The following is a 24,508-nucleotide window of genomic DNA, read 5'->3' on the forward strand; positions in this document are numbered from 1 at the left end:
TGCTGTGTGTCCCTCTCTCTCCCCCCATCTCTGCTGTGCCTCTCTCTCCCCCCATTCTGCTGTGTGCCTCTCTCCCCCCCATCTCTGCTGTGTGTCTCTCTCCCCCATCTCTGCTGTGTGTGCCTCTCTCCCCCCCATCTCTGCTGTGTGTCCCTCTCTCTCCCCCCATCTCTGCTGTGTGCCTCTCTCTCTCCCCCATCTCTGCTGTGTGTCTCTCTCCCCCCATCTCTGCTGTGTGCCTCTCTCTCTCCCCATCTCTGCTGTGTGTGTCTCTCTCCCCCCCATCTCTGCTGTGTGCCTCTCTCCCCCCCATCTCTGCTGTGTGTCTCTCTCTCCCCATCTCTGCTGTGTGCCTCTCTCTCCCCCCATCTCTGCTGTGTGTCCCTCTCTCTCCCCCCATCTCTGCTGTGTGCCTCTCTCTCCCCCCATCTCTGCTGTGTGTCTCTCTCCCCCCATCTCTGCTGTGTGTCCCTCTCTCTCCCCCCATCTCTGCTGTGCCTCTCTCTCTCCCCATCTCTGCTGTGTGTGCCTCTCTCCCCCCCATCTCTGCTGTGTGTCTCTCTCTCCCCCATCTCTGCTGTGTGTCCCTCTCTCTCCCCCCATCTCTGCTGTGTGTCCCTCTCTCTCCCCCCATCTCTGCTGTATGTGTCTCTCTCCCCCATCTCTGCTGTGCCTCTCTCCCCCCCATCTCTGCTGTGTGTCCCTCTCTCTCCCCCCATCTCTGCTGTGCCTCTCTCTCCCCCATCTCTGCTGTGTGTCCCTCCCCCCCATCTCTGCTGTGTGTGTCTCTCTCCCCCATCTCTGCTGTGTGTCTCTCTCCCCCCCATCTCTGCTGTGTGTGTCTCTCTCTCCCATCTCTGCTGTGTGTGTCTCTCTCTCCCCCATCTCTGCTGTGTGTGTCTCTCTCCCCCATCTCTGCTGTGTGTGCCTCTCTCTCCCCCCATCTCTGCTGTGTGCCTCTCCCCCCCATCTCTGCTGTGTGTACCTCTCTCTCCCCCATCTCTGCTGTGTGCCTCTCTCTCTCCCCCATCTCTGCTGTGTGTGCCTCTCTCCCCCATCTCTGCTGTGTGTCTCTCTCTCCCCCCCATCTCTGCTGTGTGTCTCTCTCTCCCCCCATCTCTGCTGTGTGCCTCTCTCTCCCCCCCATCTCTGCTGTGTGTACCTCTCTCTCCCCCATCTCTGCTGTGTGCCTCTCTCTCTCCCCCATCTCTGCTGTGTGTGCCTCTCTCCCCCATCTCTGCTGTGTGTGCCTCTCTCTCCCCCCCATCTCTGCTGTGTGTCTCTCTCTCCCCCCATCCCTGCTGTGTGTACCTCTCTCTCCCCCATCTCTGCTGTGTGCCTCTCTCTCTCCCCCATCTCTGCTGTGTGTGCCTCTCCCCCCCATCTCTGCTGTGTGTCTCTCTCCCCCCATCTCTGCTGTGTGTCTCTCTCCCCCATCTCTGCTGTGTGCCCCTCTCCCCCCCATCTCTGCTGTGTGTCTCTCCCTCCCCCATCTCTGCTGTGTGCCTCTCTCCCCCCATCTCTGCTGTGTGTCTCTCTCCCCCCATCTCTGCTGTGTGCCTCTCCCCCCCCATCTCTGCTGTGTGTGTCTCTCTCCCCCCATTCTGCTGTGTGTGCCTCTCCCCCCCATCTCTGCTGTGTGTCTCTTTCTTCCCCATCTCTGCTGTGCCTCTCTCTCCCCCCATCCCTGCTGTGTGTGTCTCTCTCTCCCCCCATTCTGCTGTGTGTGCCTCTCCCCCCCCCCACCTCTGCTGTGTGTCTCTCTCTCCCCCCATCTCTGCTGTGTGTGCCTCTCCCCCCCATCTCTGCTGTGTGTCTCTCTCCCCCCCATCTCTGCTGTGTGTCTCTCTCTCCCCCCATCCCTACTGTGTGTCTCTCTCTCCCCCATCTCTGCTGTGTGTCTCTCTCTCCCCCCATCTCTGCTGTGTGTGTCTCTCTCCCCCCATCCCTACTGTGTGTCTCTCTCTCCCCCCATCTCTCCTGTGTGTGTCTCTTTCTTCCCCATCTCTGCTGTGCCTCTCTCTCCCCCATCTCTGCTGTGTGTGTCTCTCTCCCCCCATCCCTACTGTGTGTCTCTCTCCCCCATCTCTGCTGTGTGCCCCTCTCCCCCATCTCTGCTGTGTCCCTCTCTCCCCCCCATCTCTGCTGTGTGTGTCTCTCTCCCCCCATCCCTACTGTGTGTCTCTCTCTCCCCCATCTCTGCTGTGTGTGTCTCTTTCTTCCCCATCTCTGCTGTGTGCCTCTCTCTCCCCCCATCTCTGCTGTGTGTGCCTCTCTCTCCCCCCATCTCTGCTGTGTGTGTCTCTCTCCCCCCCATCTCTGCTGTGTGTGTCTCTCTCCCCCCATCCCTACTGTGTGTCTCTCTCTCCCCCATCTCTGCTGTGTGTGCCTCTCCCCCCCATCTCTGCTGTGTGTGTCTCTTTCTTCCCCATCTCTGCTGTGTGCCTCTCTCTCCCCCCATCTCTGCTGTGTGTGCCTCTCTCTCCCCCCATCTCTGCTGTGTGTGTCTCTCTCCCCCCCATCTCTGCTGTGTGTGTCTCTCTCCCCCCATCCCTACTGTGTGTCTCTCTCTCCCCCATCTCTGCTGTGTGTGTCTCTCTCCCCCCATCTCTGCTGTGTGTCTCTCTCCCCCATCTCTGCTGTGTGTCTCTCTCCCCCATCTCTGCTGTGTGTGCCCCTCTCCCCCATCTCTGCTGTGTGCCTCTCTCCCTCATCTCTGCTGTGTGCCTCTCTCACTCATCTCTGCTGTGTGCCTCTCTCCCTCATCTCTGCTGTGTGCCTCTCTCCCTCATCTCTGCTGTGTGCCTCTCTCCCTCATCTCTGCTGTGTGCCTCTCTCCCTCATCTCTGCTGTGTGCCTCTCTCCCCCATCTCTGCTGTGTGCCTCTCTCCCTCATCTCTGCTGTGTGCCTCTCTCACTCATCTCTGCTGTGTGTCTCTCTCCCCCATCTCTGCTGTGTGCCTCTCTCCCTCATCTCTGCTGTGTGCCTCTCTCCCCCATCTCTGCTGTGTCCCTCTCTCTCCCCCATCTCTGCTGTGTGTCTCTCTCCCCCATCTCTGCTGTGTGCCTCTCTCCCTCATCTCTGCTGTGTGCCTCTCTCCCTCATCTCTGCTGTGTGTCTCTCTCCCCCATCTCTGCTGTGTGCCTCTCTCCCTCATCTCTGCTGTGTGTCTCTCTCCCCCCCATCTCTGCTGTGTGCCTCTCTCCCTCATCTCTGCTGTGTGCCTCTCTCCCTCATCTCTGCTGTGTGTCTCTCTCCCCCCCATCTCTGCTGTGTGCCTCTCTCCCTCATCTCTGCTGTGTGCCTCTCTCCCTCATCTCTGCTGTGTGCCTCTCTCCCCCATCTCTGCTGTGTGCCTCTCTCCCTCATCTCTGCTGTGTGCCTCTCTCCCTCATCTCTGCTGTGTGTCTCTCTCCCCCATCTCTGCTGTGTGTCTCTCTCCCTCATCTCTGCTGTGTGTCTCTTTCTTCCCCATCTCTGCTGTGTGCCTCTCTCCCTCATCTCTGCTGTGTGCCTCTCTCCCTCATCTCTGCTGTGTGTCTCTCTCCCTCATCTCTGCTGTGTGTCTCTCTCCCTCATCTCTGCTGTGTGTCTCTTTCTTCCCCATCTCTGCTGTGCGTCTCTCTCCCCCCCATCTCTGCTGTGTGCGTCTCTCTCCCCCCATTCCTGCTGTGTGTGTCTCTCTCCCCCCATCTCTGCTGTGTGTCTCTTTCTTCCCCATCTCTGCTGTGCCTCTCTCTCCCCCCATCTCTGCTGTGTGTGTCTCTCTCCCCCCATCCCTACTGTGTGTCTCTCTCCCCCCATCCCTGCTGTGTGTGTCTCTCTCCCCCCCATCTCTGCTGTGTGTGTCTCTCTCTCCCCCTCATCCCTACTGTGTGTCTCTCTCTCCCCCATCTCTGCTGTGTGTGTCTCTCTCTCCCCCTCATCCCTACTGCGTGTCTCTCTCTCCCCCCATCTCTGCTGTGTGTCTCTCTCCCCCATCTCTGCTGTGTGTGTCTCTCTCCCCCATCTCTGCTGTGTGCCCCTCTCCCCCATTTCTGCTGTGTGTGTCTCTCTCCCCCATCTCTGCTGTGTGCCTCTCTCCCCCATCTCTGCTGCGTCTGCCCCTCTCCCCCATCTCTGCTATGTGTGCCCCTCTCCCCCATCTCTGCTGCGTCTGCCCCTCTCCCCCATCTCTGCTGTGTGTGCCCCTCTCCCCCCATCTCTGCTGTGTGTCTCTCTCTCCCCCATCTCTGCTGTGTGTCTCTCTCCCCCCCATATCTGCTGTGTGTCTCTCTCTCCCCCATCTCTGCTGTGTGTCTCTCTCTCCCCCCATCTCTGCTGTGTGTCTCTCTCTCCCCCCATCTCTGCTGTGTGTGCCCCTCTCCCCCATCTCTGCTGTGTCTCTCTCTCCCCCATCTCTGCTGTGTGTCTCTCTCTCCCCCCATCTCTGCTGTGTGTCTCTCTCTCCCCCCATCTCTGCTGTGTGTCTCTCTCCCCCATCTCTGCTGTGTGTCTCTCTCCCCCATCTCTGCTGTGTGCCTCTCTCTACCCCCCATCTCTGCTGTGTGCCCCTCTCCCCCATCTCTGCTGTGTGTGCCCCTCTCCCCCATCTCTGCTGTGTGTGCCCCTCTCCCCCATCTCTGCTGTGTGTGCCCCTCTCCCCCATCTCTGCTGTGTGCCTCTCTCTCCCCCATCTCTGCTGTGTGTGCCCCTCTCCCCCATCTCTGCTGTGTGTGCCCCTCTCCCCCATCTCTGCTGTGTGTGCCCCTCTCCCCCATCTCTGCTGTGTGTGCCCCTCTCCCCCATCTCTGCTGTGTGCCTCTCTCTCCCCCATCTCTGCTGTGTGTGCCCCTCTCCCCCATCTCTGCTGTGTGTGCCCCTCTCCCCCCATCTCTGCTGTGTGTCTCTCTCCCCCCCATCTCTGCTGTGTGTGTCTCTCTCCCCCCATCCCTACTGTGTGTCTCTCTCTCCCTCATCTCTGCTGTGTGTCTCTCTCTCCCCCATCTCTGCTGTGTGTGTCTCTCTCCCCCATCTCTGCTGTGTGTGCCTCTCCCCCCATCTCTGCTGTGTGTGCCTCTCTCTCCCCCCATCTCTGCTGTGTGTGCCTCTCCCCCCCATCTCTGCTGTGTGTGTCTCTCTCCCCCCCATCTCTGCTGTGTGTGTCTCTCTCCCCCCATTCCTACTGTGTGTCTCTCTCTCCCCCATCTCTGCTGTGTGTGTCTCTCTCCCCCCATCCCTGCTGTGTGTCTCTCTCTACCCCCCTTCTCTGCTGTGTGTCTCTCTCCCCCCCATCTCTGCTGTGTGTGTCTCTCTCTACCCCCATCTCTGCTGTGTGTCTCTCTCCCCCATCTCTGCTGTGTGTCTCTCTCCCCCATCTCTGCTGTGTGTCTCTCTCTACCCCCCATCTCTGCTGTGTGTCTCTCTCTCCCCCCATCTCTGCTGTGTGTGCCCCTCTCCCCCATCTCTGCTGTGTGTCTCTCTCCCCCCCCCATCTCTGCTGTGTGTCTCTCTCTCCCCCCATCTCTGCTGTGTGTGCCTCTCTCTCCCCCCATCTCTGCTGTGTGCCCCTCTCCCCCCATCTCTGCTGTGTGTGCCTCTCTCTCTCCCCCCATCTCTGCTGTGTGTCTCTCTCCCCCCCCCATCTCTGCTGTGTGTCTCTCTCTCCCCCCATCTCTGCTGTGTGCCCCTCTCCCCCCCATCTCTGCTGTGTGCCTCTCTCCCCCCATCTCTGCTGTGTGTCTCTCTCCCCCCATCTCTGCTGTGCGTCTCTCCCCCCCCCATCTCTGCTGTGTGTCTCTCTCTCCCCCATCTCTGCTGTGTGCCCCTCTCCCCCCCATCTCTGCTGTGTGCCTCTCTCCCCCCATCTCTGCTGTGTGCCTCTCTCCCCCCATCTCTGCTGTGTGCCCCTCTCCCCCCCATCTCTGCTGTGTGCCCCTCTCCCCCCCATCTCTGCTGTGTGCCCCTCTCCCCCCCATCTCTGCTGTGTGCCTCTCTCCCCCCATCTCTGCTGTGTGCCTCTCTCCCCCCATCTCTGCTGTGTGCCCCTCTCCCCCCCATCTCTGCTGTGTGCCTCTCTCTCCCCCATCTCTGCTGTGTGCCTCTCTCCCCCCATCTCTGCTGTGTGCCTCTCTCCCCCCATCTCTGCTGTGTGCCTCTCTCCCCCCATCTCTGCTGTGTGCCTCTCCCCCCCCATCTCTGCTGTGTGCCTCTCCCCCCCCATCTCTGCTGTGTGTCTCTCTCCCCCCATCTCTGCTGTGTGTGCCTCTCTCTCCCCCATCTCTGCTGTGTGTCTCTCTCCCCCCATCTCTGCTGTGCGTCTCTCTCCCCCCATCTCTGCTGTGTGTCTCTCTCCCCCCATCTCTGCTGTGTGTGTCTCTCTCTCCCCCCATCTCTGCTGTGTGTCTCTCTCTCCCCCCCATCTCTGCTGTGTGTGTCTCTCTCCCCCATCTCTGCTGTGTGCCTCTCTCCCCCCATCTCTGCTGTGTGCCTCTCCCCCCCCATCTCTGCTGTGCGTCTCTCTCCCCCCATCTCTGCTGTGCGTCTCTCTCCCCCCATCTCTGCTGTGCCTCTCTCTCCCCCCATCTCTGCTGTGTGTCTCTCTCTCCCCCATCTCTGCTGTGTGTGTCTCTTTCTTCCCCATCTCTGCTGTGTGTCTCTCTCTCTCTCCCCCATCCCTGCTGTGTGCCTCTCTCTCCCCCATCTCTGCTGTGTGTGCCTCTCTCCCCCCATCCCTACTGTGTGTCTCTCTCCCCCATCTCTGCTGTGTGCCCCTCTCCCCCATCTCTGCTGTGTGCCTCTCTCCCCCCCATCTCTGCTGTGTGTGTCTCTCTCTCCCCCCATCTCTGCTGTGTCCCTCTCTCTCCCCCATCCCTACTGTGTGTCTCTCTCTCCCCCATCTCTGCTGTGTGTGTCTCTCTCTCCCCCATCTCTGCTGTGTGTGTCTCTCTCTCCCCCCATCTCTGCTGTGTCCCTCTCTCTCCCCCATCTCTGCTGTGTGTCTCTCTCCCCCATCTCTGCTGTGTGTCTCTCTCCCCCATCTCTGCTGTGTGTGTCTCTCTCTACCCCATCTCTGCTGTGTGTCTCTCTCCCCCATCTCTGCTGTGTGTGTCTCTCTCTACCCCATCTCTGCTGTGTGTCCCTCTCTCCCCCCATCTCTGCTGTGTGTCTCTCTCCCCCATCTCTGCTGTGTGTGCCCCTCTCCCCCATCTCTGCTGTGTGTCTCTCTCCCCCATCTCTGCTGTGTGTCTCTCTCCCCCATCTCTGCTGTGTGTCTCTCTCCCCCATCTCTGCTGTGTGCCCCTCTCCCCCATCTCTGCTGTGTGTCTCTCTCCCCCATCTCTGCTGTGTCTCTCTCTCCCCCATCTCTGCTGTGTGTCTCTCTCCCCCCCATCTCTGCTGTGTGCCTCTCTCCCTCATCTCTGCTGTGTGCCTCTCTCCCTCATCTCTGCTGTGTGCCTCTCTCCCTCATCTCTGCTGTGTGCCTCTCTCCCCCATCTCTGCTGTGTGCCTCTCTCCCTCATCTCTGCTGTGTGCCTCTCTCCCCCATCTCTGCTGTGTGTCTCTCTCCCCCATCTCTGCTGTGTGCCTCTCTCCCCCCATCTCTGCTGTGTGCCTCTCTCCCCCATCTCTGCTGTGTCCCTCTCTCTCCCCCATCTCTGCTGTGTGTCTCTCTCCCCCATCTCTGCTGTGTGCCTCTCTCCCTCATCTCTGCTGTGTGCCCCTCTCCCCCATCTCTGCTGTGTGCCTCTCTCCCTCATCTCTGCTGTGTGCCTCTCTCCCTCATCTCTGCTGTGTGTCTCTCTCCCCCCCATCTCTGCTGTGTGCCTCTCTCCCTCATCTCTGCTGTGTGCCTCTCTCCCTCATCTCTGCTGTGTGTCTCTCTCCCCCATCTCTGCTGTGTGCCTCTCTCCCTCATCTCTGCTGTGTGCCTCTCTCCCCCATCTCTGCTGTGTCCCTCTCTCTCCCCCATCTCTGCTGTGTGTCTCTCTCCCCCATCTCTGCTGTGTGCCTCTCTCCCTCATCTCTGCTGTGTGCCTCTCTCCCCCATCTCTGCTGTGTCCCTCTCTCTCCCCCATCTCTGCTGTGTGTCTCTCTCCCCCATCTCTGCTGTGTGCCTCTCTCCCCCATCTCTGCTGTGTCCCTCTCTCTCCCCCATCTCTGCTGTGTGTCTCTCTCCCCCATCTCTGCTGTGTGCCTCTCTCCCCCATCTCTGCTGTGTGCCTCTCTCCCTCATCTCTGCTGTGTGCCTCTCTCCCTCATCTCTGCTGTGTGCCTCTCTCCCTCATCTCTGCTGTGTGCCCCTCTCCCCCATCTCTGCTGTGTGCCTCTCTCCCTCATCTCTGCTGTGTGCCTCTCTCCCTCATCTCTGCTGTGTGTCTCTCTCCCCCCCATCTCTGCTGTGTGCCTCTCTCCCTCATCTCTGCTGTGTGCCTCTCTCCCTCATCTCTGCTGTGTGTCTCTCTCCCCCATCTCTGCTGTGTGCCTCTCTCCCTCATCTCTGCTGTGTGTGTCTTTCTTCCCCATCTCTGCTGTGCGTCTCTCTCCCCCCCATCTCTGCTGTGTGTGTCTCTCTCCCCCCCATCTCTGCTGTGTGTGCCTCTCTCCCTCATCTCTGCTGTGTGCCTCTCTCCCTCATCTCTGCTGTGTGTCTCTCTCCCCCATCTCTGCTGTGTGTCTCTCTCCCCCCATCTCTGCTGTGTGTCTCTTTCTTCCCCATCTCTGCTGTGCGTCTCTCTCCCCCCCATCTCTGCTGTGTGTGTCTCTCTCCCCCCCATCTCTGCTGTGTGTGCCTCTCTCCCTCATCTCTGCTGTGTGCCTCTCTCCCTCATCTCTGCTGTGTGTCTCTCTCCCCCATCTCTGCTGTGTGTCTCTCTCCCCCCATCTCTGCTGTGTGTGCCTCTCTCTCCCCCCATCTCTGCTGTGTGTGCCTCTCTCTCCCCCCATCTCTGCTGTGTGTGTCTCTCTCCCCCCCATCTCTGCTGTGTGTGTCTCTCTCCCCCCATCCCTACTGTGTGTCTCTCTCTCCCCCATCTCTGCTGTGTGCCTCTCTCCCTCATCTCTGCTGTGTGTCTCTCTCCCCCATCTCTGCTATGTGCCTCTCTCCCTCATCTCTGCTGTGTGCCCCTCTCCCCCATCTCTGCTGTGTGCCTCTCTCCCTCATCTCTGCTGTGTGCCCCTCTCCCCCATCTCTGCTGTGTGCCTCTCTCCCTCATCTCTGCTGTGTGCCTCTCTCCCTCATCTCTGCTATGTGTCTCTCTTCCCCCCCATCTCTGCTGTGTGCCTCTCTCCCTCATCTCTGCTGTGTGTCTCTCTCCCCCATCTCTGCTGTGTGCCTCTCTCCCTCATCTCTGCTGTGTGTGTCTTTCTTCCCCATCTCTGCTGTGCGTCTCTCTCCCCCCATCTCTGCTGTGTGTCTCTTTCTTCCCCATCTCTGCTGTGCGTCTCTCTCCCCCCCATCTCTGCTGTGTGTGTCTCTCTCCCCCCCATCTCTGCTGTGTGCCTCTCTCCCTCATCTCTGCTGTGTGCCTCTCTCCCTCATCTCTGCTGTGTGTCTCTCTCCCCCATCTCTGCTGTGTGTCTCTCTCCCCCCCATCTCTGCTGTGTGTGTCTCTCTCCCCCCATCCCTACTGTGTGTCTCTCTCTCCCCCATCTCTGCTGTGTGTGTCTCTCTCCCCCCATCCCTGCTGTGTGTGCCTCTCCCCCCCATCTCTGCTGTGTGTGTCTCTCTCTCTCCCTCATCCCTACTGTGTGTCTCTCTCTCCCCCATCTCTGCTGTGTGTGTCTCTCTCCCCCATCTCTGCTGTGTGTCTCTCTCCCCCCCATCTCTGCTGTGTGCCCCTCTCCCCCATTTCTGCTGTGTGTGTCTCTCTCCCCCATCTCTGCTGTGTGCCTCTCTCCCCCATCTCTGCTGCGTCTGCCCCTCTCCCCCATCTCTGCTGTGTGTGCCCCTCTCCCCCCATCTCTGCTGTGTGTGCCCCTCTCCCCCCATCTCTGCTGTGTGTCTCTCTCTCCCCCATCTCTGCTGTGTGTCTCTCTCCCCCCCATATCTGCTGTGTGTCTCTCTCTCCCCCATCTCTGCTGTGTGTCTCTCTCTCCCCCATCTCTGCTGTGTGTCTCTCTCCCCCCCATATCTGCTGTGTGTCTCTCTCCCCCATCTCTGCTGTGTGTCTCTCTCCCCCATCTCTGCTGTGTGTGCCTCTCCCCCCCATCTCTGCTGTGTGTCTCTCTCCCCCATCTCTGCTGTGTGTGCCTCTCTCCCCCATCTCTGCTGTGTGCCTCTCTCCCCCATCTCTGCTGTGTGTGCCCCTCTCCCCCATCTCTGCTGTGTGCCTCTCTCTCCCCCATCTCTGCTGTGTGTGCCCCTCTCCCCCATCTCTGCTGTGTGTGCCCCTCTCCCCCATCTCTGCTGTGTGTGTCTCTCTCCCCCCCATCTCTGCTGTGTGTGTCTCTCTCCCCCCATCCCTACTGTGTGTCTCTCTCTCCCCCATCTCTGCTGTGTGTGTCTCTCTCCCCCCATCCCTGCTCTGTGTCTCTCTCTACCCCCCATCTCTGCTGTGTGTCTCTCTCTCCCCCATCTCTGCTGTGTGTGTCTCTCTCCCCCATCTCTGCTGTGTGTCTCTCTCTACCCCCCATCTCTGCTGTGTGTCTCTCTCTCCCCCCCATCTCTGCTGTGTGTGTCTCTCTCTCCCCCCATCTCTGCTGTGTGTGCCTCTCTCTCCCCCATCTCTGCTGTGTGTCTCTCTCCCCCATCTCTGCTGTGTGTCTCTCTCCCCCATCTCTGCTGTGTGTCTCTCTCTACCCCCCATCTCTGCTGTGTGTCTCTCTCTCCCCCCATCTCTGCTGTGTTTGTCTCTCTCTCCCCCATCTCTGCTGTGTGTGTCTCTCTCTCCCCCCCATCTCTGCTGTGTGTGTCTCTCTCTCCCCCCATCTCTGCTGTGTGTGCCTCTCTCTCCCCCATCTCTGCTGTGTGTCTCTCTCCCCCATCTCTGCTGTGTGTCTCTCTCCCCCATCTCTGCTGTGTGTCTCTCTCTACCCCCCATCTCTGCTGTGTGTCTCTCTCTCCCCCCATCTCTGCTGTGTGTGTCTCTCTCTCCCCCATCTCTGCTGTGTGTGCCTCTCTCTCTCCCCCCATCTCTGCTGTGTGCCTCTCTCTCTCCCCCCATCTCTGCTGTGTGTCTCTCTCTTCCCCCATCTCTGCTGTGTGTGCCTCTCTCTTCCCCCATCTTTGCTGTGTGTGTCTCTCTCCCCCATCTCTGCTGTGTGTGCCTCTCTCTCCCCCCATCTCTGCTGTGTGCCTCTCTCTTCCCCCATCTCTGCTGTGTGTGTCTCTCTCCCCCATCTCTGCTGTGTGTCTCTCTCCCCCCATCTCTGCTGTGTGTCTCTTTCCCCCCATCTCTGCTGTGTGTCTCTCTCCCCCATCTCTGCTGTGTGTGTCTCTCTCCCCCATCTCTGCTGTGTGTCTCTCTCTCCCCCATCTCTGCTGTGTGTCTCTCTCCCCCATCTCTGCTGTGTGTCTCTCTCCCCCATCTCTGCTGTGTGCCTCTCTCTTCCCCCATCTCTGCTGTGTGTCTCTCTCCCCCCCATCTCTGCTGTGTGCCTCTCTCTTCCCCCATCTCTGCTGTGTGCCTCTCTCCCCCATCTCTGCTGTGTGCCTCTCTCTCCCCCATCTCTGCTGTGTGTCTCTCTCTCTCCCCATCTCTGCTGTGTGTCTCTCTCTCTCCCCCATCTCTGCTGTGTGCCTCTCTCCCCCATCTCTGCTGTGTGCCTCTTTCCCCTCATCTCTGCTGTGTCTCTCTCTCCCCCATCTCTGCTGTGTGCCTCCCTCTTCCCCCATCTCTGCTGTGTGTGTCTCTCTCCCCCCCATCTCTGCTGTGTGTGCCTCTCTCTTCCCCCATCTCTGCTGTGTGCCTCTCTCCCCCATCTCTGCTGTGTGTGTCTCTCTCTCTCCCCCCATCTCTGCTGTGTGTGTCTCTCTTCCCCCATCTCTGCTGTGTGCCTCTCTCTCCCCCATCTCTGCTGTGTGTGCCTCTCTCTTCCCCCATCTCTGCTGTGTGCCTCTCTCCCCCATCTCTGCTGTGTGTGTCTCTCTCTCTCCCCCCATCTCTGCTGTGTGTGTCTCTCTTCCCCCATCTCTGCTGTGTGCCTCTCTCCCCCATCTCTGCTGTGTGTGTCTCTCTCTCTCCCCCCATCTCTGCTGTGTGTGCCTCTCTCTTCCCCCATCTCTGCTGTGTGCCTCTCTCTCCCCCATCTCTGCTGTGTGTGCCCCTCTCCCCCCCATCTCTGCTGTGTGTGCCTCTCTCTCTCCCCCCATCTCTGCTGTGTGTGCCTCTCTCTTCCCCCATCTCTGCTGTGTGCCTCTCTCTCCCCCATCTCTGCTGTGTGTGCCTCTCTCTTCCCCCATCTCTGCTGTGTGTGTCTCTCACCCCCCATCTCTGCTGTGTGTGCCTCTCTCTCTCCCCCATCTCTGCTGTGTGTGCCTCTCTCTCTCCCCCCATCTCTGCTGTGTGTGCCTCTCTCTCCCCCCATCTCTGCTGTGTGTCTCTCTCTCCCCCCATCTCTGCTGTGTGTCTCTCTCTCCCCCCATCTCTGCTGTGTGTCTCTCTCTCCCCCATCTCTGCTGTGTGTCTCTCTCTCCCCCCATCTCTGCTGTGTGTGCCTCTCTCTCTCCCCATCTCGGCTGTGTGTCTCTCTCTACCCCATCTCTGCTGTGTGCCTCTCTCTCCCCCCATCTCTGCTGTGTGTGCCTCTCTCCCCCATCTCTGCTGTGTGTGCCTCTCTCTCTCCCCATCTCGGCTGTGTGTCTCTCTCTCCCCCCATCTCTGCTGTGTGCCTCTCTCTCCCCCCATCTCTGCTCTGTGTGCCTCTCTCTCCCCCCATCCCTGCTGTGTGTGCCTCTCTCCCCCATCTCTGCTGTGTGTGTCTCTCTCCCCCCCCCATCTCTGCTGTGTGTCCCTCTCTCTCCCCCATCTCTGCTGTGTGTCTCTCTCACCCCCCATCTCTGCTGTGTGTCTCTCTCTCCCCCCATCTCTGCTGTGTGTGCCTCTCTCCCCCCATCTCTGCTGTGTGTGCCTCTCTCTCCCCCATCTCTGCTGTGTGTGTCTCCCTCCCCCCCCATCTCTGCTGTGTGTCCCTCTCTCTCCCCATCTCTGCTGTGTGCCTCTCTCTCCCCCATCTATGCTGTGTGTGTCTTCCTCCCCCCCCATCTCTGCTGTGTGTCCCTCTCTCTCCCCATCTCTGCTGTGTGCCTCTCTCTCCCCCATCTCTGCTGTGTGTGTCTCCCTCCCCCCCCATCTCTGCTGTGTGTCCCTCTCTCTCCCCATCTCTGCTGTGTGCCTCTCTCTCCCCCATCTCTGCTGTGTGTGTCTCCCTCCCCCCCCATCTCTGCTGTGTGTCTCTCTCTCCCCCCATCTCTGCTGTGTGTCTCTCTCTCCCCCCATCTCTGCTGTGTGTGCCTCTCTCCCCCCATCTCTGCTGTGTGCCTCTCTCTCCCCCATCTCTGCTGTGTGTGTCTCCCTCCCCCCCCATCTCTGCTGTGTCTCTCTCTCCCCCCCATCTCTGCTGTGTGCCTCTCTCTCTCCCCATCTCTGCTGTGTGTGTCTCTCTCCCCCCATCTCTGCTGTGTGTGCCTCTCTCTCCCCCATCTCTGCTGTGTGCCTCTCTCTCTCCCCATCTCGGCTGTGTGCCTCTCTCTCTCCCCATCTCTGCTGTGTGCCTCTCTCCCCCCCATCTCTGCTGTGTGCCTCTCTCCCCCATCTCTGCTGTGTGCCTCTCTCTTTCCCCATCTCTGCTGTGTGTCTCTCTCTCCCCCCCATCTCTGCTGTGTGTGTCTCTCCCCCATCTCTGCTGTGTGCCTCTCTCTCCCCCCATCTCTGCTGTGTGTGTCTCTATCCCCCCATCTCTGCTGTGTGTGTCTCTCTCTCCCCCCATCTCTGCTGTGTGCCTCTCTCTCCCCCCATCTCTGCTGTGTGCCTCTCTCTCCCCCCATCTCTGCTGTGTGTGTCTCTCTCTCCCCCCATCTCTGCTGTGTGTCTCTCCCCCCCCATCTCTGCTGTGTGTCTCTCTCTCCCCCCATCTCTGCTGTGTGTGCCTCTCTCTCCCCCCCATCTCTGCTGTGTGTCTCTCTCTCTCCCCCATCTCTGCTGTGTGTGTCTCTCTCCCCCATCCCTGCTGTGTGTGCCTCTCTCCCCCCCCATCTCTGCTGTGTGTGTCTCTCTCTCCCCATCTCTGCTGTGTGTCTCTCTCTCTCCCCATCTCTGCTGTGTGTCTCTCTCTCTCTCCCCCATCTCTGCTGTGTGTCTCTCTCTCCCCATCTCTGCTGTGTGTGTCTCTCTCTCCCCCATCTCTGCTGTGTGTCTCTCTCTCTCCCCATCTCTGCTGTGTGTCTCTCTCTCTCCCCATCTCTGCTGTGTGTCTCTCTCTCTCTCCCCCATCTCTGCTGTGTGTCTCTCTCTCCCCATCTCTGCTGTGTGTGCCTCTCTCTCCCCCATCTCTGCTGTGTGTGCCTCTCTCTCCCCCATCTCTGCTGTGTGTGTATCTCTCCCCCCATCTCTGCCTTGTGCCTCTCTCTCCCCCATCTCTGCTGTGTGTCTCTCTCTCTCCCCATCTCTGCTGTGTGCCTCTCTCTCCCCATCTCTGCTGTGTGTCTCTCTCCCCCATCTCTGCTGTGTGTGTCTCTCTCCCCTATCTCTGCTGTGTGTGTCTCTCTCTCTCCCCATCTCTGCTGTGTGTCTCTCCCCCCCATCTCTGCTGTGTGTGTCTCTCTCTCTCCCCATCTCTGCTGTGTGTGTCTCTCTCTCTCCCCATCTCTGCTGTGTGCCTCTCTCTCCCCCATCTCTGCTGTGTGTGTCTCTCTCCCCCCATCTCTGCTGTGTGTCTCTCCCCCCATCTCTGCTGTGTGTCTCTCTCTCTCCCCCATCTCTGCTGTGTGTCTCTCTCCCCCCCCATCTCTGCTGTGTGCCTCTCTCCCCCCCCCATCTCTGCTGTGTGTCTCTCTCTCTCCCCATCTCTGCTGTGTGTCTCTCTCTCTCCCCATCTCTGCTGTGTGCCTCTCTCTCCCCCATCTCTGCTGTGTGTCTCTCTCTCTCCCCATCTCTGCTGTGTGCCTCTCTCTCCCCCCCATCTCTGCTGTGTGTCTCTCTCTCCCCATCTCTGCTGTGTGTCTCTCTCTCTCCCCCATCTCTGCTGTGTGTGCCTCTCTCTCCCCCCCATCTCTGCTGTGTGCCTCTCTCTCTCCCCCATCTCTGCTGTGTGTCTCTCTCCCCCATCTCTGCTGTGCGCCTCTCTCTCCCCCCCATTTCTGCTGTGTGTGCCTCTCCCCCCATCTCTGCTGTGTGCCTCTCTCTACCCCCCCATCTCTGCTGTGTGTGCCTCTCTCTCCCCCCCATCTCTGCTGTGTGTGCCTCTCTCTCCCCCATCTCTGCTGTGTGCCTCTCTCTCCCCCCCATCTCTGCTGTGTGTGCCTCTCTCTCCCCCCCATCTCTGCTGTGTGTCTCTCTCTCCCCCATCTCTGCTGTGTGTGTCTCTCTCCCCCATCCCTGCTGTGTGTGCCTCTCTCTCCCCCATCTCTGCTGTGTGCCTCTCTCTCCCCCCCATCTCTGCTGTGTGTGCCTCTCTCTCCCCCATCTCTGCTGTGTGCCTCTCTCCCCCCCCATCTCTGCTGTGTGCCTCTCTCTCCCCCATCTCTGCTGTGTGCCTCTCTCTCCCCCATCTCTGCTGTGTGCCTCTCTCTCTCCCACATCTCTGCTGTGTGCCTCTCTCTCCCCCCATCTCTGCTGTGTGTCTCTCTCTCTCCCCCATCTCTGCTGTGTGCCTCTCTCTCCCCCCATCTCTGCTGTGTGTGCCTCTCTCTCCCCCATCTCTGCTGTGTGTGTCTCTCTCCCCCCATCTCTGCTGTGTGCCCCTCTCCCCCATCTCTGCTGTGTGTGTCTCTCTCCCCCATCTCTGCTGTGTGTCTCTCTCTCCCCCATCTCTGCTGTGTGTCTCTCTCTCCCCCATCTCTGCTGTGTGTCTCTCTCCCCCATCTCTGCTGTGTGTCTCTTTCCCCCCATCTCTGCTGTGTGCCTCTTTCCCCCATCTCTGCTGTGTGTGTCTCTCTCCCCCATCTCTGCTGTGTGTCTCTCTCTCCCCCATCTCTGCTGTGTGTCTCTCTCTCCCCCATCTCTGCTGTGTGTCTCTCTCCCCCATCTCTGCTGTGTGTCTCTCTCCCCCATCTCTGCTGTGTGCCTCTCTCTTCCCCCATCTCTGCTGTGTGTCTCTCTCCCCCCCATCTCTGCTGTGTGCCTCTCTCTTCCCCCATCTCTGCTGTGTGCCTCTCTCCCCCATCTCTGCTGTGTGCCTCTCTCTCCCCCATCTCTGCTGTGTGTCTCTCTCTCTCCCCATCTCTGCTGTGTGTGTCTCTCTCTCCCCCATCTCTGCTGTGTGCCTCTCTCCCCCATCTCTGCTGTGTGCCTCTTTCCCCTCATCTCTGCTGTGTCTCTCTCTCCCCCATCTCTGCTGTGTGCCTCTTTCCCCTCATCTCTGCTGTGTCTCTCTCTCCCCCATCTCTGCTGTGTGCCTCTCTCTTCCCCCATCTCTGCTGTGTGCCTCTCTCCCCCATCTCTGCTGTGTGTGTCTCTCTCCCCCATCCCTGCTGTGTGTGCCTCTCTCTCCCCCATCTCTGCTGTGTGCCTCTCTCTTCCCCCATCTCTGCTGTGTGTGTCTCTCTCCCCCATCTCTGCTGTGTGTGTCTCTCTCCACCATCTCTGCTGTGTGCCTCTCTCTCCCCCCATCTCTGCTGTGTGCCTCTCTCTCCCCCCATCTCTGCTGTGTGTGCCTCTCTCCCCCCATCTCTGCTGTGTGCCTCTCTCTCCCCCATCTCTGCTGTGTGCCTCTCTCTCCCCCCATCTCTGCTGTGTGTGTCTCTCTCCCCCCATCTCTGCTGTGTGCCTCTCTCTCCCCCATCTCTGCTGTGTGCCTCTCTCTCCCCCCATCTCTGCTGTGTGCCTCTCTCTCCCCCATCTCTGCTGTGTGCCTCTCTCTCCCCCCCATCTCTGCTGTGTGCCTCTCTCCCCCCATCTCTGCTGTGTGCCTCTCTCTCCCCCCATCTCTGCTGTGTGTGTCTCTCTCCCCCCATCTCTGCTGTGTGCCTCTCTCTCCCCCATCTCTGCTGTGTGCCTCTCTCTCCCCCCATCTCTGCTGTGTGCCTCTCTCTCCCCCATCTCTGCTGTGTGCCTCTCTCTCCCCCCCATCTCTGCTGTGTGCCTCTCTCCCCCCATCTCTGCTGTGTGCCTCTCTCTCCCCCATCTCTGCTGTGTGCCTCTCTCTCCCCCATCTCTGCTGTGTGCCTCTCTCTCCCCCCATCTCTGCTGTGTGTCTCTCTCTCTCCCCCATCTCTGCTGTGTGCCTCTCTCTCCCCCCATCTCTGCTGTGTGTCTCTCTCTCTCCCCCATCTCTGCTGTGTGTGCCTCTCTCTCTCCCCCATCTCTGCTGTGTGCCTCTCTCTCCCCCCATCTCTGCTGTGTGTCTCTCTCTCTCCCCCATCTCTGCTGTGTGCCTCTCTCTCCCCCCATCTCTGCTGTGTGTGCCTCTCTCTCCCCCATCTCTGCTGTGTGTGTCTCTCTCCCCCCATCTCTGCTGTGTGTCTCTTTCCCCCCATCTCTGCTGTGTGCCCCTCTCCCCCATCTCTGCTGTGTGTGTCTCTCTCCCCCATCTCTGCTGTGTGTCTCTCTCTCCCCCATCTCTGCTGTGTGTCTCTCTCTCCCCCATCTCTGCTGTGTGTCTCTCTCTCCCCCATCTCTGCTGTGTGCCTCTCTCTCCCCCCATCTCTGCTGTGTGTCTCTCTCCCCCATCTCTGCTGTGTGTCTCTCTCCCCCATCTCTGCTGTGTGCCTCTCTCTTCCCCCATCTCTGCTGTGTGTCTCTCTCCCCCCCATCTCTGCTGTGTGCCTCTCTCTTCCCCCATCTCTGCTGTGTGCCTCTCTCCCCCATCTCTGCTGTGTGCCTCTCTCTCCCCCATCTCTGCTGTGTGTCTCTCTCTCTCCCCATCTCTGCTGTGTGTGTCTCTCTCTCCCCCATCTCTGCTGTGTGTGCCTCTCTCCCCCATCTCTGCTGTGTGCCTCTTTCCCCTCATCTCTGCTGTGTCTCTCTCTCCCCCATCTCTGCTGTGTGCCTCCCTCTTCCCCCATCTCTGCTGTGTGTGTCTCTCTCCCCCCCATCTCTGCTGTGTGTGCCTCTCTCTTCCCCCATCTCTGCTGTGTGCCTCTCTCCCCCATCTCTGCTGTGTGCCTCTTTCCCCTCATCTCTGCTGTGTCTCTCTCTCCCCCATCTCTGCTGTGTGCCTCTTTCCCCTCATCTCTGCTGTGTCTCTCTCTCCCCCATCTCTGCTGTGTGCCTCTCTCTTCCCCCATCTCTGCTGTGTGCCTCTCTCCCCCATCTCTGCTGTGTGCCTCTCTCCCCCATCTCTGCTGTGTGTCTCTCTCTCTCCCCCATCTCTGCTGTGTGCCTCTCTCCCCCATCTCTGCTGTGTGCCTCTTTCCCCTCATCTCTGCTGTGTCTCTCTCTCTCCCCCATCTCTGCTGTGTGCCTCCCTCTTCCCCCATCTCTGCTGTGTGTGTCTCTCTCCCCCCCATCTCTGCTGTGTGTGCCTCTCTCTTCCCCCATCTCTGCTGTGTGCCTCTCTCCCCCATCTCTGCTGTGTGCCTCTTTCCCCTCATCTCTGCTGTGTCTCTCTCTCCCCCATCTCTGCTGTGTGCCTCTCTCTTCCCCCATCTCTGCTGTGTGCCTCTCTCCCCCATCTCTGCTGTGTGCCTCTTTCCCCTCATCTCTGCTGTGTCTCTCTCTCCCCCATCTCTGCTGTGTGTCTCTCTCTCCCCCATCTCTGCTGTGTGTCTCTCTCCCCCCCATCTCTGCTGTGTGCCTCTCTCTCCCCCATCTCTGCTGTGTGTGTCTCTCTCCCCCATCTCTGCTGTGTGCCTCTCTCTCCCCCATCTCTGCTGTGTGCCTCTCTCTCCCCCATCTCTGCTGTGTGCCTCTCTCCCCCATCTCTGCTGTGTGTGTCTCTCTCTCCCCCATCTCTGCTGTGTGTGTCTCTCTCCCCCATCTCTGCTGTGTGTGCCTCTCTCCCCCCCATCTCTGCTGTGTGTCTCTCTCCCCCCCATCTCTGCTGTGTGTGTCTCTCTCGCCCCCCATCTCTGCTGTGTGCCTCTCTCCCCCATCTCTGCTGCGTCTCTCTCTCCCCATCTCTGCTGTGTGTCTCTCTCCCCCATCTCTGCTGTGTGTGCCTCTCTCTCCCCCATCTCTGCTGTGTGTCTCTCTCCCCCCCATCTCTGCTGTGTGTGTCTCTCTCCCCCATCTCTGCTGTGTGTGCCTCTCTCCCCCCCATCTCTGCTGTGTGTCTCTCTCCCCCCCATCTCTGCTGTGTGTGTCTCTCTCTCCCCCCATCTCTGCTGTGTGCCTCTCTCCCCCATCTCTGCTGCGTCTCTCTCTCCCCCATCTCTGCTGTGTGCCTCTCTCCCCCATCTCTGCTGTGTGTGCCTCTCTCTCCCCCCATCTCTGCTGTGTGTCTCTCTCTCTCCCCCATCTCTGCTGTGTGTCTCTCTCTCTCCCCCATCTCTGCTGTGTGTCTCTCTCTCTCCCCCATCTCTGCTGTGTGTCTCTCTCTCTCCCCCATCTCTGCTGTGTGTCTCTCTCTCTCCCCCATCTCTGCTGTGTGTGTCTCTCTCTCCCCCCATCTCTGTTGTGTGTGTCTCTCTCCCCATCTCTGCTGTGTGTGTCTCTCTCTCCCCCCATCTCTGTTGTGTGTGTCTCTCTCTCCCCATCTCTGCTGTGTGTGCCTCTCTCTCCCCCCATATCTGTTGTGTCTCTCTCTCTCTCCCCCATCTCTGCTGTGTGTCTCTCTCTCTCCCCCATCTCTGCTGTGTGTCTCTCTCTCTCCCCCATCTCTGCTGTGTGTCTCTCTCTCTCCCCCATCTCTGCTGTGTGTGTCTCTCTCTCCCCCCATCTCTGCTGTGTGTCTCTCTCTCCCCCCATCTCTGTTGTGTGTGTCTCTCTCTCCCCCATCTCTGCTGTGTGTCTCTCTCCCCCCATCTCTGCTGTGTGTGCCTCTCTCTCCCCCCATCTCTGTTGTGTGTCTCTCTCTCTCCCCCATCTCTGCTGTGTGTCTCTCTCCCCCCATCTCTGCTGTGTGTGTCTCTCTCTCCCCCCATCTCTGTTGTGTGTGTCTCTCTCTCCCCCCATCTCTGTTGTGTGTGTCTCTCTCTCTCCCCATCTCTGCTGTGTGTGCCTCTCTCTCCCCCCATCTCTGTTGTGTGTCTCTCTCTCTCCCCCATCTCTGCTGTGTGTCTCTCTCTCTCCCCCATCTCTGCTGTGTGTCTCTCTCTCTCCCCCATCTCTGCTGTGTGTCTCTCTCTCTCCCCCATCTCTGCTGTGTGTGTCTCTCTCTCCCCCCATCTCTGCTGTGTGTGTCTCTCTCTCCCCCCATCTCTGCTGTGTGTGCCTCTCTCTCCCCCCATCTCTGCTGTGTGTCTCTCTCTCTCCATCTCTGCTGTGTGTCTCTCTCTCCCCCATCTCTGTTGTGTGTGTCTCTCTCTCCCCCCATCTCTGTTGTGTGTCTCTCTCTCTCCCCCATCTCTGCTGTGTGTCTCTCTCTCTCCCCCATCTCTGCTGTGTGTCTCTCTCTCTCCCCCATCTCTGCTGTGTGTGTCTCTCTCTCCCCCATCTCTGCTGTGTGTGTCTCTCTCTCCCCATCTCTGCTGTGTGTGCCTCTCTCTCCCCCCATCTCTGTTGTGTGTCTCTCTCTCCCCCATCTCTGCTGTGTGTCTCTCTCTCCCCCATCTCTGCTGTGTGTCTCTCTCTCTCTCCCCCATCTCTGCTGTGTGTCTCTCTCTCTCTCCCCCATCTCTGCTGTGTGTCTCTCTCTCTCCCCCATCTCTGCTCTGTGTGTCTCTCTCTCTCCCCCCCATCTCTGCTGTGTGTCTCTCTCTCTCCCCCATCTCTGCTGTGTGTCTCTCTCTCTCTCCCCCATCTCTGCTGTGTGTCTCTCTCTCTCCCCCATCTCTGCTGTGTGTGTCTCTCTCTCCCCATCTCTGCTGTGTGTCTCTCTCTCTCCCCCATCTCTGCTGTGTGTGCCTCTCTCTCCCCCATCTCTGCTGTGTGCCTCTCTCTCCCCCCATCTCTGCTGTGTGTGTCTCTCCCCCCATCTCTGCTGTGTGTCTCTCTCTCCCCCCCCATCTCTGCTGTGTGCCCCTCTCCCCCCATCTCTGCTGTGTGCCTCTCTCTCCCCCATCTCTGCTGTGTGTGTCTCTCCCCCCATCCCTGCTGTGTTTCTCTCTCCCACGTCTCTGCCTCTCGCTCTGCGCTGTGTCCCTGCTATTGCAGCCTCTCCCCTCCTGTCCAATCCCTCTCTTCCCTTCCTGCTTCTTTTTTTAACTTCCCCCTGAGGTGTGTTCAGCGTGTACCTCGCCCGTCCCTTTGTGGACCCCCCTCCTTCCACCCACCCATCAGGCTGTGTGAAAGGGAGATTGTTCAAATCACTCGGCTGCTGCTCTGAGACAAGTACGCGCCTGCACTAACTCAACCAGATCTTTTACACTTCTCCCCAGGTCCTACCCAGCCAGGAGGTAAATTCCAACACACTGCAGTCATCTCAGCACCACCGGCGTTCTGGCTTGTCTTAAAAATACTCAGTGCCTCTTGGGAGTGTGTTGTGAGTTTAAGCCGAGCCCCTTGGTATCTAAAGTTAGCACAGACTGGCTAAAAATAGTCCTCCATGTCAGAAATTACAAGCAGAATGAGAGTCACTTTCTCATCGGGTCCAGGGAGTTGAACAAAGTTTTTTTCTCTCTCTCTCTCTCTCGCCACAAGGCTGGCTTTAACGAGCAATTGCTTAAATAAACAGGAAGTTTTAGTCACTGTGTGATCTTTGACGTCAGTTGTGAAGGCATCAAACTTACTGACCACAGTGGGGGCTCTGATACTCGGCGGAAAGAGAAAGAGGCGAGACCCGCTCCTCCAGCCAGTGCTCAGATGATAACTACCTGGGAGTAGGAGGGAAGTGCGTTCGGACCTGCCTCCCCCCACACGCCGGGCTGAGCTGAGCTGAGCCTCTCCCTCCCGGGGCAGGCAGCACAGAGCCTTGTGCTGGGGGTTCCGACAACGTGTTCCAGATTGCGGCCTCCCACAGGTAGGTCCAGGCCTGTCCCGGTAAGAGGGTGACACAACACAACACTCCCTGAGCTTCGACTGTAGCCTGACGTTTCATCGCCGAACTTTCCCCAACTGGCTGTGTTCGAGTCTGGGGGGGTGGGGGAATGATTCCCTCCCGTCTGCTGCTGCTACTCCAACTGGTGTCAATGTGAGAGAGAAGGCAGGTCACTGAGGGGGAAAGGTGGGGTTGAGGGTTAACGGGTGAAACTCTCGTTAGAGGTTGTTAGAATTCAGTCCTTATGGGGGAAAGCTGAAGGTTAAGGGGACTTTGGGGAATGGAAATCACGGTTCACCAACTTAGAAGGTGTCTCTGAAGGAGCATCATGTGCTGGAGATTAGGGAGGGGGCAAATACTTTGCCATGGATTTAGATTTCCAGATAGCAACTTGATGGGATTGTACTGTAGGCCCCTCAATTGGGTTAGATTACTTACAGTGTGGAAACAGGCCCTTCGGCCCAACGAGTCCACACCGACCCTCCGAAGAGCAACCCACTCATACATTTACCCCTTCACCTGACACTATGGGCAATTAAGCATGGGCAATTCACCTGACCTGCACCTCTTTGGACTGTGGGAGGAAACCCACACAGACACGGGAAGAATGTGCAAAGTCCACACAGTCAGTCGCCTGAGGCAGGAATTGAACCCAGGTCTCTGGTGCTGTGAGGCAGCAGTGCTAACCACTGTAACACCGTGCTGCCTCAATAGTGAGAAGGAAGCAGAACCAAATATGTAGAGAGATCTCAAATATATGTAAAGAATGTTGTCATGGTAGGGTACGGTATTTTAATTTTCCAAACATTGGCTGGGACTGCCATAGTGTTAAGGTTTGGGTTATGAATAACTTGTTAAATGTTTTCAAGAAGGTTTTCTTTATCAATATGTAAATGTTCTTGCTGGAGAGTATGGGGAACTTGACTGTGCAGTTCTGGTTGCCCAGTCATTAGGAAGAATATTATTCAACAGGAGGGGTTCACAAAAGATTTACCGTGATGTTTCCGGGAATGGATGGTTTGAGGTACAGTAATAATAGCTGAAAAAGCCGGGACTTTTTTTCATTTAAGTGTAGAAGGTTGAGGGATGACCTTTTATTGAGGTTTATAAAATCATAAGGTGAATGACGAAAGTCTTCCCCCCCCCCCCCCCCCCGCACGGTGGAAGAGCGCAAAATGAAGAGGTGAATTTATAAGGTGAAATGAGAAGGGTTTTAGAAAGGACAGTGTTGGGGGCGGGGGGTTTTGGAACATTTTTACACAGAGAGCAGTTTGTGTGTGGAATGAGCTGCCAGAGAAAGTGTTGGACGCAGGTACAGTTACAGCGCTTAAACAACATATGGATAAGTTCATGAATAGGAAAGATTTGGAGGTATATGGGCCAAAAACATGCAGGTGGGACAAGTTTAATTAGTGAACATGGTCCACGTAGATTGGTTAGACCAAGAGGTCTGTTTCTGTGCTGTATGACTATGTGGGACTTGTTTAGTTAGTGAAACTTAGTTGGCATGGACGAGCTGGGCCGAAAGATCTGTTTCTGCGTTGTGTGACTCTGTGACTAGGTGAAATATAGAAGCTTATTGTGCAAAATAGGATTTCATGGTATAGGGGATGGATAGGGAGTTGGCTGGCTGGCAGGAACAGAGTGTGCAGAAATAGGTCTTTTTCTGGTTAGCGCAACGTGGCAAGTTGATCATTATTTCCCATTGGCATCTCCTCTGGGCCCTGAGCTTTTATGTAGGTGACTTAGACAAGGGGAATGATGACATGGGACCGAAATTTGCAGTCAGTATAAAGATAGGTGCGAAAGGATGCTGTGGAAAAAAAAATGAAAATGGTGCAGACAGGTCGAGTGAGGAGGCAAATGTCTGCCAGATAGAATTTAATGTGAGAAAATGTGATATTCACCAGCAGAAATTTCAAAAGCAGAATTTTAAGCAGGAAACAACTGCAGCATTCTGAGATGCAGATTCTGAGTGCACAAGTCATACATTAGTATGCAGGGACAGCGCAATTCAAGAGGGTTAGTGGGATGTTAGCCATTGTTACGAGGAATTGAACATGAAAGTAAGGATGTTCTGTTCAGTTACACAGAGCATTGGTGAGACCACATCTCAAATACTATTCTGGTTCTCTTTAGTTAAGGAATGATGTCAATACATTGGAAGCAGTTTAGAGGAGTTTTACTGGATTGATCTCTGGAATGAATGGGTTGGATAAGAAATAAGAACAGGAGTGGGCTATTCGGCCCATTGACCCCAAGCTGTTGTTGTGGCTGATCCAATATTCCTTACATCCACATTCCTGCCCTTTCTCCATAACCCGTGATTTCCTCTACTAATCAAGAACTGAC

General features: G+C 57.7%; 1 long non-coding RNA gene across 4 annotated transcripts in view; it reads right to left on the reverse strand.

Annotated features, from left to right (window-relative positions):
* The window catches only part of LOC148149216 (uncharacterized), a 66,652-nt gene extending 44,524 nt beyond the window's left edge, over positions 1-22,128 (reverse strand). For 3 of the 4 annotated variants that reach the window (XR_015758229.1, XR_015758231.1, XR_015758228.1), the window contains exon 1: positions 21,993-22,128. This is a non-coding gene — a long non-coding RNA (uncharacterized LOC148149216). Of the gene's footprint in view, positions 1-21,564; positions 21,906-21,992 lie in introns of those variants that run through there. The other variant, XR_015758230.1, reaches the window with a different exon arrangement.
* Positions 22,129-24,508: the final 2,380 nt, after the last annotated feature.

The sequence above is a fragment of the Chiloscyllium plagiosum genome, unplaced genomic scaffold, assembly GCF_037043375.1.
Source record: "Chiloscyllium plagiosum isolate Xiang-an unplaced genomic scaffold, Cpla_swu_hap1 HiC_scaffold_9, whole genome shotgun sequence".
Taxonomy (NCBI): Eukaryota; Metazoa; Chordata; class Chondrichthyes; order Orectolobiformes; family Hemiscylliidae; genus Chiloscyllium; species Chiloscyllium plagiosum.